Genomic DNA, 14,337 nt, shown 5'->3' on the forward strand with positions numbered 1-14,337 from the left:
ATTGTATTGGAAGTAAGAAAAAGATTCCAAGAGTTGTAATTTTAAACCCATACCAGAATTGTTTAGCTTTTAATACCTTTTCCATTTCTAACCCCATACCAGAAAGACCTTTCGACCAATCTTAGAAAAATGCTGAGTCAAGCAAATAAAGATGGTTCATAACACTCTGATACAAACAAGAAAAGAAAGTAAAAATGAGAGAGTCTTATAGGTGAAAACCCACACGGGCACCATGAGGCGACGGAAGTTGAGAGAAAAGTAAAATGAGAGAGTCTTATTGGTGAAAACCTTCATAGGCACCCTAAGGCGAAAAGGAAGTGAGAAATAAACAAATGAGGAAGGTTTATCGGTGAAAAACTCTTTGAGACGTTGCAAGTCCAACAGGTCTGTGAAATGAAAAATGAAGTGGGGTTATGGAAATTTTGGCAAAAACAAAAATGAGACAATTGAAAGGAGATTGATTAAAAGACTGGGTTGATTAATCCGAAGTGCATACCCTGATCATTGGTGCCAGTAACTCCAATCAGATAAGTTTTTATTCTTTCTCCAACAGTCATCCAAACTTGGATTTTTCTTTTCATTCTATAAATTGTCGAAATCAGCGTATTTCGTTATTAATAATCTTACTTTTCTAAAAAGTTTTGAGATAAGTTTATTTCCAAACAAATAAGAAGGAATGTCAAGATATACTACCAAGATTCAAGGTTACAAAATACGGCCACGAAAGGTGGGAGATAAAAGATATGGGTGTAAGAAAGGTTAAATCGAAAGTGGATCAGCATAGTCAGAAGGGACATATGATTACAGTTAAAAGGGTTTGAAGGAAAACATACAGAGGGGAATCCTATAGTCAAGGATCAATTACAAGAACAAAACAGTCTTGTCAACCATTCCAAGGCAATAAAGAGAGATGAGGAGAAGCCTCACCATCGGCAAGAATGCCCCAGTTAACCACCCTGCTTTAAACTGACGAAGTTTTCTTTGATTTAAAATAGGGGCAAATACAATATTTGTGTCAGGAAATACCTGGTAAAGAAAAGAAGAAGTCAGGCGTCCACCTGGATAATGAGGATGAGAAAAGAAGAAGTCAGGCGTCCACCTGGAGAATGAGGATGAGAATTAAAGAAGTCAGGCGTCCACCTGGAGAATGAGGATGAATAATCAAAGAAGTCAGGCGTCCACCTGGAGAATGAGGATGAATAATCAAAGAAGTCAGGCGTCCACCTGGAGAATGAGGATGAAGAAAAGAAGAAGTCAGGCGTCCACCTGGAGAATGAGGATGAGAAAAGAAGAAGTCAGGCGTTCACCTGGAGAATGAGGATGAGAATTAAAGAAGTCAGGCATCCACCTGGAGAATGAGGATGAATAATCAAAGAAGTTAGGCGTCCACCTGGAGAATGAGGATGAATAATCAAAGAAGTCAGACGTCCACCTGGAGAATGAGGATGAAGAAAAGAAGAAGTCAGGCGTCCACCTGGAGAATGAGGATGAGAATTAAAAAAGTCAGGCGTCCACCTGGAGAATGAGGATGAATAATCAAAGAAGTCAGGCGTCCACCTGGATAATGAGGATGAGAAAAGAAGAAGTCAGGCATCCACCTGGAGAATGAGGATGAGAATTAAAAGAAGTCAGGCGTCCACCTGGAGAATGAGGATGAAGAAAAAAAGAAGTCAGACGTCCACCTGGAGAATGATGATGAGAATTGAAGAAGTCAGGCGTCCACTTGGAGAATGAGGATGAAGAAGAAAAGAAGAAGTCAGGCATCCACCTGGAGAATGAGGATGAGAAAAAGAAGTTAGGCGTCCACCTGGAGAACGAGGATGAGAATTAAAGAAGTCAGGCGTCCACCTGGAGAATGAGGATGAAGAATTAAAGAAGTCAGGCGTCCACCTGGAGAATGAGGATGAGAATTGAAAAGTCAGGCATCCACCTGGAGAATGAGGATGAAGAATTTAAAAAGAAGTCAGGCGTCTACCTGGAGAATAAGGACAAAGAATTGAAGAAGTCAGGCGTCCACCTGGAAAATGAGGATAAAAATTAAAGAAATCAGGCGTCCACCTGGAGAATGAGGATGAGAATTAAAGAAGTCAGGCGTCCACCTGGAGAACGAGGACGAAGAAGTTAAAAAGAAAGTCAGGCGTCCACCTGGAGAATGAGGATGAAGAAGTTAAAAAGAAGTCAGGCGTCCACCTGGAGAATGAGGATGAAGAAAGAAAAGAAGCAGTCAGGCACCCACCTGGAGAACGAGGGAATGCAATTGAAGTGTTGAAGTCAAAAGACCGTTCATATAAGAAAGGAGCACATTTAGAATTAATAAAACAGAGGAGTCCAACAGAATCCCCAGCAAGAAACAACAAGAGTCCCAAAAGGAAATACGGGACACAATGAAAAGGAATACAGAATAAGCCAAATGCCCAAGAGTCACCAAGATATCAAGACAACAAGAAATGCAAGGGCATGATCTAGATAAGATTTTTATAAGTCCTGTACCATAATCTAGTTTAGTTTTTTTGTATTACCTTTGAAGTAAGGTGTAATAAGGAGGTCAGCAAGCAGTAAAAACAGCACGAAGCAGCAGTAACATCACAGTCCCACGGTAGTCCCAGCTACCAAAAACTTCCCGAACTACATTGACCTGATTCCTTTATAGCCAAGGATATGTAGGAAACCTTTGAAGCAGAGGTTCGGTCAAATCTTTCAAAAATGCTTCCCACGGAGTATTCGAACGGGCAAAAATCGCTCGTATCCGCTCACTTTATCTTTGCACGAAAACTCTTCGAGTTTCCGCACAAAGAGGGGCAGCTGTGAGCACGTGATTTTTGCCTTACGAAAACTACTCTAAAATAAATCAAAAAAAAAATAAAATAAATTTCTTTTACTGTGTAATTTTTGAATTTGCGTGGTGTTAAATACTTGTGTTATGTCCGTAAGTGTTTACATTGTCATAATAAAATGAAAAAATAAAATAAAATACATATTGCATGCATATAGGATTTAATTATGCATTTAAAAGATAATTTAAATAAAATCACAAAAAAATATGCAATCGTTCTATTTTAAATATTCCACTGTGTGATTGATGTTTTGTCTATGTGTTAAATAATTGTTATAGAGTAATTAATATATTTTTGTGAAGTTAAAATTATTTTATAGTTAATATTAAAAATTTAAATTAGAAAAAATGAAAAAATATATATATATATATACAAAATCGGACCTGGATTAAAATCCAGGCCCAAAACATTTTAACCCCCACAGCCCAATCCTTTAGCCCAGGTCCGGTCCAAACCAGACGAACCAAAACGACAGCGTTTGGTCGTGGCTTCTCAGAAACCGTTGGATCGAATCCAACCAACGGTCAAGATCTCACCCCCTTTACCCGTAACCCGTAACCCGATCCAGTGACCCGACTCAGCCGACCCTGGCATTAAACCAAACGACATCGTTTGGTTTAATGAATTGATCCTGGCCCTTCATTCTATCTAATCCAACGGACAATATCAATCCACTCCACCCCTATATAAGTCCCAGGCCCCTACCCCGGGCCCAAACTAAACACCCCCCCTCCTACACTATTCATCATCGTCCCCCAAACCCCCACTCCTAACCCTAGCCGCCCTATGATCCCACCGCCTGAAACCCGGCGGCATCAATGCCGCCGGTCACCACCTTAACAACCTAGAACCCCCTGAACATCCTCTATCCAGTTATGCTAGCCACTTGGCTCGAATCTGCTTGAAGGTTCTCGAATCTTCATTTGAAGGTTCTCGAATCTTCATTTGAAGATTCGAGCCGAGTTTAAATCTAAACCTAACAGCCCCAAATCGACACCATAGCTTCCCCTAGCCACCCTGAGTATGGATCTATTGTTTGTTTGGCTCGAATCAGTTCCGAGCTTCTCGAATCTTTTTTTGAAGATTCGGACCAAACAAGAACAAACTCAGATCCGTTTTAAGCTGACACCAAATGACCCCTAGGCTACCCTCACCCTTGTATCATATTTTGTTCTCCTCGAATCTGACCAGAAATGGTTAAATCCCAAATCGAACTTTCAAGAACCCTAAAAATACCAAACTTTTGGATTCTGTTCAGATTGAGTAAAGATTGAGGTTTAATCGACCTTAGTCGAAGTATTTTCAGTGGAAAATACTTCGACTAAGGTCTGTTTGATTTCAAACAAAATCCGAAGCCGAGTTGAGTTCGAGTCTGATTAAAATTCAGAGGTACTTTTCTATTTCTGTTTGTGTATTCTGTATGTATTTTCGTTTGTTTAATAACTTGTTAATTTTTCATATTTTGTTTTGATTAATTCTGTCATTTCTGTCTCCTACCTATCTACTTGATCCGAATGTGAATTGTTTCTGTTGGTTGTGACTAATTACAATGTGTGTAATCGACTCGATTAAGTTCGTCGATTAGTTATATTATGAATTTTCATTTCTGAAAATGCTGACTGAAACAGTCTGCTTCTATTGTTTTAGACTGATTATGGACAAATGTTGTAAATAATCAACTGATTAATACTCGTCAATTAAATCATATTTGTTTGTGAATCAGTGAATTCAAATGTATGCTGTATATGTTGTTTTCTGAACAGGGCATTGTCAGTATATTGACAATGCTCCTGTGTATGTTTGATCTTAGTTCAATTTGAAGATCAGTTTGAATTATTATGCTGAACTCAGTGTAATATTGTTGTAATGTCAAGTTTGAATTCAAGTTTACAAATGTTGATTGGATATAATTGTGTTAGGGGGTTACATTCTTAGTCAGGATTCAGTCCAAACTTAGGATTGGTTTGTAGCTGTTGTAAATCAGATTAATAATCAGGCTTATACAGATTTTAAAATCTGTATTGTTAAGATGCTGAATTTAAGGCAGTAATACCAGTAGAAAATAGTAAATCTGGACATTTCTGGGATAAAACAATGAGGATAATATGTTAATAGCAATGTGCTGAAAGTGAAAAGTTAGTGGCTATTATTTAAAGTGATAATGGGAAACAAAGAGTAATGGGGCTGCTGAAAAACAGGATAATAGCACTCAATAGGATTTAAAGTATTCAAAAGTAGTTTTAATGGAAAAACTTTCTGATTTTTAAAGGAGAAAAGGGTCCATCCAGCATTAAAAAGTATAGAACCAGCCCTGTATAAATACAGGAGCTGGACAGACAGAGATGAAGGAGACAGAGAACAGAATTTAGGTGACTTTAAGAGTTTTCAGAGAGAGAGAGAGAGACATACAGAGAAGAAATATAAAATTTGAGAAAGGAAAATCAAGCAGAAACAGAAATCTGAAAAAGGAAGATAGAAAGAAAGGAAAACAGAAATATTAAACAGAATTCTACATCGGAAGTTAGTATTGAAGCTGATTCTGTGTTTTGAAATTGAAAGCTTTTTCAGTCTACTTTGTTTTAAGTCTCAAAAATCAGAAATATTACTCTTTGTATTAAATCTGTCCGGATTTGTTCGATATCATTGTTCAGTTAAAAATCTGGAATTTCTTAAAAGTACCGTCACTGTGCATTTGGGTTCCTCGGGTCTTATTATTGCTCAAATCTATGGGAATACTGGTATTTTGCTGTTTTTGTTACTGCTGAAACTTACTTCTTCTACCTCCATTTCTAGGTACATATCCTTTTAAATTCTATGTTGGAAAGAGATTCAGTATGACAGATAAATGAAGCTTGAATTGTAATAATATCTTTATTCATTTGAGCTCTTTAATTAAAAATTCAGTTTTGTTTCTGGATCAAATAAGTAGTATATGTTGATAGGATGACGGTAAGTTAAATATCCTTTATTGAAGACTGTATAAGTGTTGTAACAAGGTTAATTTTCTAAATTTTCATTAAAGTTTAGTTGTGATTAAGATTGTCAAGGTAGGAAACATGGCATAAAGTGGGCCATTATTTAAATTTTATGGTGTTGTTAGCTAAGTAAAGAGTAATGTAGAAATATCAAGAAAACTACATTACTAACTCTTGTTGTTAAATAAGGTTAAGATGGTATTGATGGTATATTTTTATAAAGATAATAGATGTGTGTATAAACGTTGGTGAAAGGTGATATGATATAGCTTGCTACGATGTTAAAACGTTATGAATGTTTACGACATACAGTTAGGTTGCATGTAAGGTAATTTTATTGAATTAACTTGTATAATAATTCCTTTCCTATAAACTCGATGCCTATCTACCTTCATAAAACAAATTGACCAAATAATTAGGCCTATTAGATTAAAAGCGAGTATATGAGAATGAAACGAGATGTATAAGCACCAATTGCAACATTTTATATCAATGGTAATTAGAAATAGAATTTGTTAGTTTCATATACAATTTATTCTTTGGCATACATATATATGTTGTATTTGCTAAAAATCAAATTTTTATCCTTTCACTGAGAATTTGAATAGTCTTGGGATGAACATAATTAATACTCGGAAATTATAGTCAACGGGCAATATTTAAAAAATTGTGAATTTCTTTTAAAAGAATTTAAAGACATCCCTTGAATATGAATTTCTCAGTATTTTCATATAAAATGTGTAGATACAACAAACAATTTGTGAAAAAATCCCTAATATCATTACAAATATTTTGCGCAATTAGGGATACGTTCGCGTACCCTGATTATATTTTTTTAAAAAGCAAAAATTCGGATTATGCGTACGCGCAATTTCGAGCGAATATTTAATAAAAGGATTTTTTCAAAGGCGTTAAATTAATTTCATAAAAACCCGCGATGTGCGGTTCAATATTTAAGAAAAACAAATATTCTTGATTCAACACAACCTCGAAAAATGATTGCTTAATAAATATATTATCAAAAGTTATTGTGTACACGTACGCGTGACACAATTCCACATTTTTTTAAATTTATAACACGAATATACGTACGCGTAATTCAATTCAAAGAAGGGTCCTTAATCACAATAAGTAAAAGCGATAGAAAAATCACGTAACAAAAAGTATTTAATAAAAATCAAGATAATTAAGCCAATAATAAAAACAGTTAAGCGACCGTGCTAGAACCACGGAATTCGGAAATGCCTAACACTTTCTTCCGGATTAACAGAATTCCTTACTCAGGATTTCTGGTTCGCAGAATAATAAACAGAGTCATATTCTCCTCGATTCAGGGATTAAAATTGGTGACTTGGGACACCTTAAAATTCCCAGGTGGCGACTCTGAGACAAATAAACAAATCCCGTTTCGACTGTCCTTTAATTGGAGAAAACTCCCCAAGCGCCCCCGCGGGCGCGGTAAAAAGGAGGTGCGACAATATTCTCTTGAAGAATGTGATGTAAAAGCTTCCTTTGACCCGAGATCGTCATAGTAATTGACAAGTTATTTATTGTGATTTGATACTGTCACACCTCCTTTTTCACACCTACACCCCCGCAAGGGGCGTAAAGGAGTTTTTCCATTTAAAGGACAATCGGAACGGGATTTAATTATTAATTATTCAGAGTCGCCACTTGAGAGATTAATGGTGTCTCAAGTCACCAGTTGTATCCCGAACCGAGGAAACATATGACTCTGTTAACAGTCCACGAACCAGAAATCCGAGTAAGGAATTCTGTTAACCCGGGAGAAGGTGTTAGGCATTCCCAGGTTCTGTGGTTCTAGCACGGTCGCTTAACTGTCGTATTTGATTTTATCTAATTTTAATACATGTTAACTTATGTGATTTTTATTCGTAAACCACTTTTATTGTTATTTATTTTAAAAGAATTGCGACGTTGTGAAAACGCGTTTCGATCCACGTCACAATCAATGCGCCCGTGGTTGTCAACACATTTCGACTTCGTTGAGATTTGGATTTGGGTCGCATCAATGCGCACCCAAGTTTAAGAAGGTCATTTAATTAAAATCGCGCCTAAAGATTCTAACGTATTGTTATTTTTGAGGAAGGTGGTGAAATTTACTAAACAACCTTTCCAAATCTAAACAGTGAAATAATTATGCTATTAATTACTTAAGGATCCTAATTGATTAAGGCCAGTACTTTGTCGAATCTGAATTTGAATATCCAGGAAGAAATGCTGAGAAAATGGGTTCTGAGCCCATGAGGCCCAAATCATGTAATTGCATATGCTGCAGGCGCAGACTCCTAGAGCTCCAAGCATCGGGCCTAACGCAGGCCAAAATTTTAACTTAATGACAGGCCTTTGCAAGCCCAGGGATCGAGCCCTTGGGGCACCTTTTTTATTTAACTATTTTCTTAAGCTTTAATGCACATAGGCCCCAATTCAATTTATCACCTAACCGAAAAGATCTGGGCTACCTATTAATACGCCAGGCCAAAAAAACTAGCTCAGTACGAAGCTATTGAATGTATAATTCATATTAAAACCAAAATTAAAAGCAGTCACGTGTATTGAACTCAAAATCAATTATAACTTTGCAAATTTAACTTCTGCAGACTGTGGAACTTAAGCAAAACTGAAAACTACAATTACATAAACATGAAATGCACAGTCTGAACAGTTTAGACATGGTCTGAATTAATAAAACTCAATCCCAACGAATCAAATACATATAGTTATTTATCAATCAACTGATTACAGCTATATGCATCCAACGAACACAGATTGACCAAAGTGATTGCCTTTCATCCCACATTGCGATTACATCAAGGGGTTTTTGAAAATGTACCTGGAAATTGGAATGTAAATAGAGAAGAGGAGATTAGCAGCAGTAACAGTTCAGCAGCTCAGAAACTAAGGTAATAATCCAGTCACAGTTAGTGAAGGAGCATTTCAGTCCACCCAGATTCAATCAATTTAGCAGAAATGAGTTGAAATGCAGGGCAAACTCAATGAATCAACCCAAAACACATTCAGACATATCCACCATTTAAAATCCTAGCCAAATGATTCCCAGTTTTACTTGTTTGATTTTCAAAAACCACTCGAAATTAAATCAGGAAAATGCTGTGACTCCACTAATGGAACATCAGATCTGGAGACTGCAGAATATGTTTTGTGGAATTTTTAGGATGAAGGTTCGAGTTTTTTTCCTCAAGGCACTTGATGCCCCTTTTATAGGTGATACAAGAGAGTCAATCAGATTTTGGGTTTTCTTTTTAGTCCCTCCCTTATTTTCAGTTTAGTCCCTATATTCTTAACTTGCTAAACAAGTAAGCACCCCTATTATGCTGAAATGTGCACTAAAATCCCATTCTAGAAGGCCCTAGGGTATTCTTCTACCCATACAATACCTATACTGCCCTTTCATATGCTTTGAAATTACTATTCCTATCAGAATTACCCTTTTCCATACCCAGACTACCCCTGAAGGCTTCTCCAATTTACTGATCCTACCCTCATCCTTAACAGCTATAACCAATCCCCTAAGTTAATCTAAAACTAACTGAAATTGATTAATTAGCACTCAGAAATCAACTAATCAAACTAACCAAACCCAATTGTTCAATTATACCAACTCAATCAAACTAAGGGAAAGCAGAAACTGGGATTAATCAAACCAAAGCTTAAGCTAACATGATCAACTTTAAATGAATTTAAACTAATTCTTAACCCATAAACTCACAATCATTCAAACAAATATCAAACTCAGAACCAACAGTAATTGACAGAACTTAAACTAATACAAATAAATCATAAAATTAATAGAAAAATTAATGAAACAAAAACTGTAACTAAAACTTCAAACATGCGAGTGAAAAGAAACAAGAAAAACTCACAAAAGCACGAGGAATTCCGGCCAGTCATTAACGTCTGAATCCTTTCAGATTTTTGACGCGTAACATCCCTAACCATGTGTTCTTACAAGAGAACACATGGTTAAGGATACTACGGTTCGAAATCACAAAGATTTGGTTTAGGGTTTTGGCCAGAAATTCTTAGATCTAAGATTCGAGCCGTTTCACAGAGATTTAAAGGAAAATAACCATGGATTAGTGTTGAGGGAAGGCCGGGGATTGTGTGGTGTGATTTTGGGCTGGTTTGGATAAACCTTCGATTTGACCGGAAACTTCAAACGAAGATTCGACGAGCTCCGGCAACATTCAAGAAAAACTAATAACGGGAATGGAAAGAGGGATTCATGGGGGATCTGTGGTGTTAATCTGGGTTTGAACGGGGTAGGTGGCGTTCACCGCCGGCGAGGGGTTTGATGGCGGCGCAGATTAGGGTTTGTTGAAGATGGGTAGGGTGAGGACGATGAGGCAAATGGGGTAGGGGGGAGATTTCGGACATTTATATACAAACAACCTAGTTAGATCCGGACCGTTGGATTGATGAGATCCAACGGTCGTGATTGGGGCTGGGGAAAACGACGCCGTTTCAACACCTGGGAGGAGGACCGGGTTGGGGACTTGAGCTGGGCTGATTTGGAACGAATTTAAGGCATTTGGGCCTGAAAATTTCTTTTAATTTGGCCCAAAATTGGCCAGCCCTTTGCCTCTCACTCGATTTCCTTCCTTGTTTTTTTATTTCATTTTATCTATTTATTTTCCACTTTGTAATTTTGTAATTATTTTTTCTTATTTTATAGAATTGCAACAATTAAAATAAAATCCTAATATACTTCAAAAACTAAAACTGACTAATGTCTAAAATTGTTTAAAAACTATTTCATGACAAATTCATAATAAAAATCATTAAAATGCGAAAGTGAACTAATTTTTGTGATTTTCATGTTTTGTTTTAAAACAAATTAACCCTTAATTGATACTAAAACCTAAACGCAACAATGCATATTTTTGTACTTTATAGAATTAACATGCGCAAATAGAATGCAACAATTATCAGAAAAATGACACCAAAATGCACAAAAATTGTAAAAAAAATAAAGAAAAATTATTTTGTTTGGGATTTTGGGAATAATTATATTTAGGGCAAAAATCACGTGTTCACAGATATCAGACACCTATGGTCTAGGGCGATAGTTGAAAGGATATTGAGTACGATTAAATATTTGTAGAATTACTGATTGATCAAGATGGAATCTGTCAACTCTTGGTAATGAGTTTAAGCTCCATGTTATAATAAATTATAAACGACCAAATTAAGACCTTGGTCAGGGCAATTGAATGAAAGAAGAAATGAGTTTCTTAGGTCATTCAATGGTCGATTATATTTGACATGAACACATAGTTGGTCGCCTATTAGGATTTGACAGTTAAACCATATCCTACGGTGCTATAAGGACAGAAGGAATTACTATATTATTCTTCTACTGGTTCTTGAGAGTAAATTGTATACTTCATGCTATCCGGTCGTTAAGGAGTGTTTCTAGACGCCACCCTTGATTAGTATATTGATGTGATCAATTTACTACCGGTTTAGTATTGAACCTATGGGCTTGCACACTAACGAGTGTTCTGGTCTTTGCTAAATGATTAATTACTTTATTATTTGATAATTAAATTAAAGAATTTAATTAGTCAAATAAATTTAGTTATTAATCCAAATGAAATATTATTATACTCTTTGCTAGCACAAGGAATATAATTAATATTGTGAATGAATTGAAGTTTTCTATTTAGAATAGAATGAATTATATCTCTTGGTTTAAAATATGTATATGTGATATATATATTTGGTGATTATAATTAATATATTTATTTATATAAAGATATATGTAAATATTAACAAAGATTCGTTTGTAAAGATCCAAAATTGGATCATCAGGGAAGTCCTTAAAGGATATGTCTGCCGCCTCATCCTATTGAGAATATGATTTATGTTTTTAAATAAACAATTTATGAAAAGGTTCACTTGAGAATTGGTCTCATAAATCACCGCCTTTGGTTTTCCATAACCAAATAGGGAAAGAATTGGTGTTTATTATATATATACACATAACAAACAAATAACGGGGTTATGAGACAATTCTCTTAAAAGAGCCGCAAACGAAGGGAGATATTTTGTTGTTATTAGCTAAAGGTTTTGTGAAATTTCAGCATAGTAATTCTTCATTCAATTTGTTCGCGGGTTTCATTGATCAAAGAGTTGATAGCAAGGATCGGTCTCGGTGTGGATACGCATAGAGTCTTTGCATTATCGAAGAAATTTTGAAACAAGACTCTCTGCACCAGGTACGTCTCAGATCCGATCTTTGACATGTAAATAAATTTTAAAAACGAAAATATCTGCCTAGGATTGTTATTGTCTTCCGCTGCGTGTTACGAACATCTATATGCAATCATTCAGTGGTATCAGAGCCGTGATTTATTGTGTCTAAAATTTGTGTACGAAATATTTTAATATTATATTTGAAGAGTTCAAACCATAATACATGTGTCTTGTGCAATAGTCAAATTGCTTGAATGTTGATATTATTTTATTGTGGATAAAATATGTATTCATATAACTATTGAGATGGTTCATAAATTGAATTTGAAATTTTATAGTAGATACGGTGGGAATCTATAATAGGTTACATGATTCTATTGTTATTTTTAATTGTTATTAGTTCATGATATGTTAATTAATAATGATACTCTGGCATGAATTAGTTTTTTGTGATAAATGTGATATATAGATTAAACATGTTTGAAGAATGTTGAATTTTATTTTTATGGCACGTGCTTGTTCATTACATAATTTTGAATTATTTATTACATGTGATGTAAATCAATTTAGGACTAAGCATGTAGACAACTTGAACTAAATTCACATGCTATAAAAGATTTGATCTTCATGTTATTAAAAATTATTGTAGTAACAGTTTCCTCTTACTAAAATTTGAGTTCTTAAATAATAAAATATCTTATATAAGATATTTTATTATAGAGCTATCCATCAAGGTAAATAATTTTACTTATTTCTTGTTTATAAGGAGCGCCCTGACTACCAGGAGACTTATAGTTTGAGAATATGTTAAAATAATTTATTGCATTAGATATATGGATTGAAAGAATTATTCAATTTTACACTAGACGCCTGGACCACCCGGGGGAGTATAAAATTTAATAAATTCTTTGCTATCATGATAGTTGAACTCAACTATGCCAATAGGATCGACCTGACTACCAGAGAACTATTTGACATAGAGCTATTTAAGGAAATTGTATGGGGATACAATTGGTAAGAGTACTTACCTTTAAAATATATGTGAGAAACGACTTGACTTCCAAGGGGCTCATACATATTGTTAAAGGATTCCTTTACTCCACTAACAGAAATAAAGATTTCGTAAACTATAATGAGGGTAAATAGTTTAAAATAATTAGTGAAAATATCATTTAGATAAAAGTCCATGTCTTTATGATATATGCAAATATGTTCTTATATTATTGTCTTTTCTTTTCTATATTTTAGATTTCTCAATATGTCTGTTATATCACTGCATGAAATACTTGAGACCAACAAGTTGGTAGGACCAAACTTTGATGACTGGTATAGAAATTTGAGAATTGTTCTCATGCATGAAAAACTCATTGATGTGATCGATAAGCCTGCAAAGATAGTCCCACCAGAGAATGATGTTCAAGGCACCAAGGTTTATCAGAAACACTTGGAAGAATGCCTGGCTATTAAACACATCATTCTCGCTTCTATGAGTTCTGAACTCCAGAGGAAACATCAGAATATGGATCCAACTGCAATCATTGAATATCTTAAGAAGATGGTTGATACACATTGGACATTGAAAACTCTCCAGTTGGACCCCTTATCAGTCATATGATTGTTCTTACCAAAGAATATGAGAAGTTGGGGTGCAAGCTTGGTAAAGAGCTTTCTGAAGATTTGATCTTGCAGTCAGTATATGATGCTGAATGTTTTCACTGTAAGAAAAAAGGGCATTGGAAGAGAAACTGCAAGGAGTATCTTGCAACTCTAAAGGACAAGAAACAAGGTGAGACATTAATGAAAAATGTTTTCAAAGTTTCTTTAGCTACTACTAATTCTTCATTGTGGGTATTAGATACTGACAGTGGTTATAACATCTGTAATATGTTGCAAAGGTTCAAGATAAATAGGAGGCTAAAGAAAGGAGAAGTTAATCTACAAGTTGAAAATGGTGCAAAAGTTGCGGCCGTAGCTGTAGGATCAATTTCTTTAATAATGCCTACGGGCAAAGTACTTATGTTGGATGATTGTTATTATGTTCCTAAATTTGTTTCGAACATAATTTCAGCTTCTATGTTAGACAAACGTAATTTTCGCATTAATATAGGCAATGGTATTTGCTCTATTTATTATAGTGATAATTTATATGTGAATGGCTATCTCCAACATGATGTTTATGTCTTACCTAATGTGAATGCTAATTCGATTATGCATGTTTCAAGTCTTAAGAGGAAAAGAGATGATCAAGTAAATCATACATACCTTTGGCATTGTAGGCTTGGTCATAT

This window comes from Nicotiana tabacum, chromosome 9, assembly GCF_000715075.1.
Source record: "Nicotiana tabacum cultivar K326 chromosome 9, ASM71507v2, whole genome shotgun sequence".
NCBI classification, from domain to species: Eukaryota; Viridiplantae; Streptophyta; class Magnoliopsida; order Solanales; family Solanaceae; genus Nicotiana; species Nicotiana tabacum.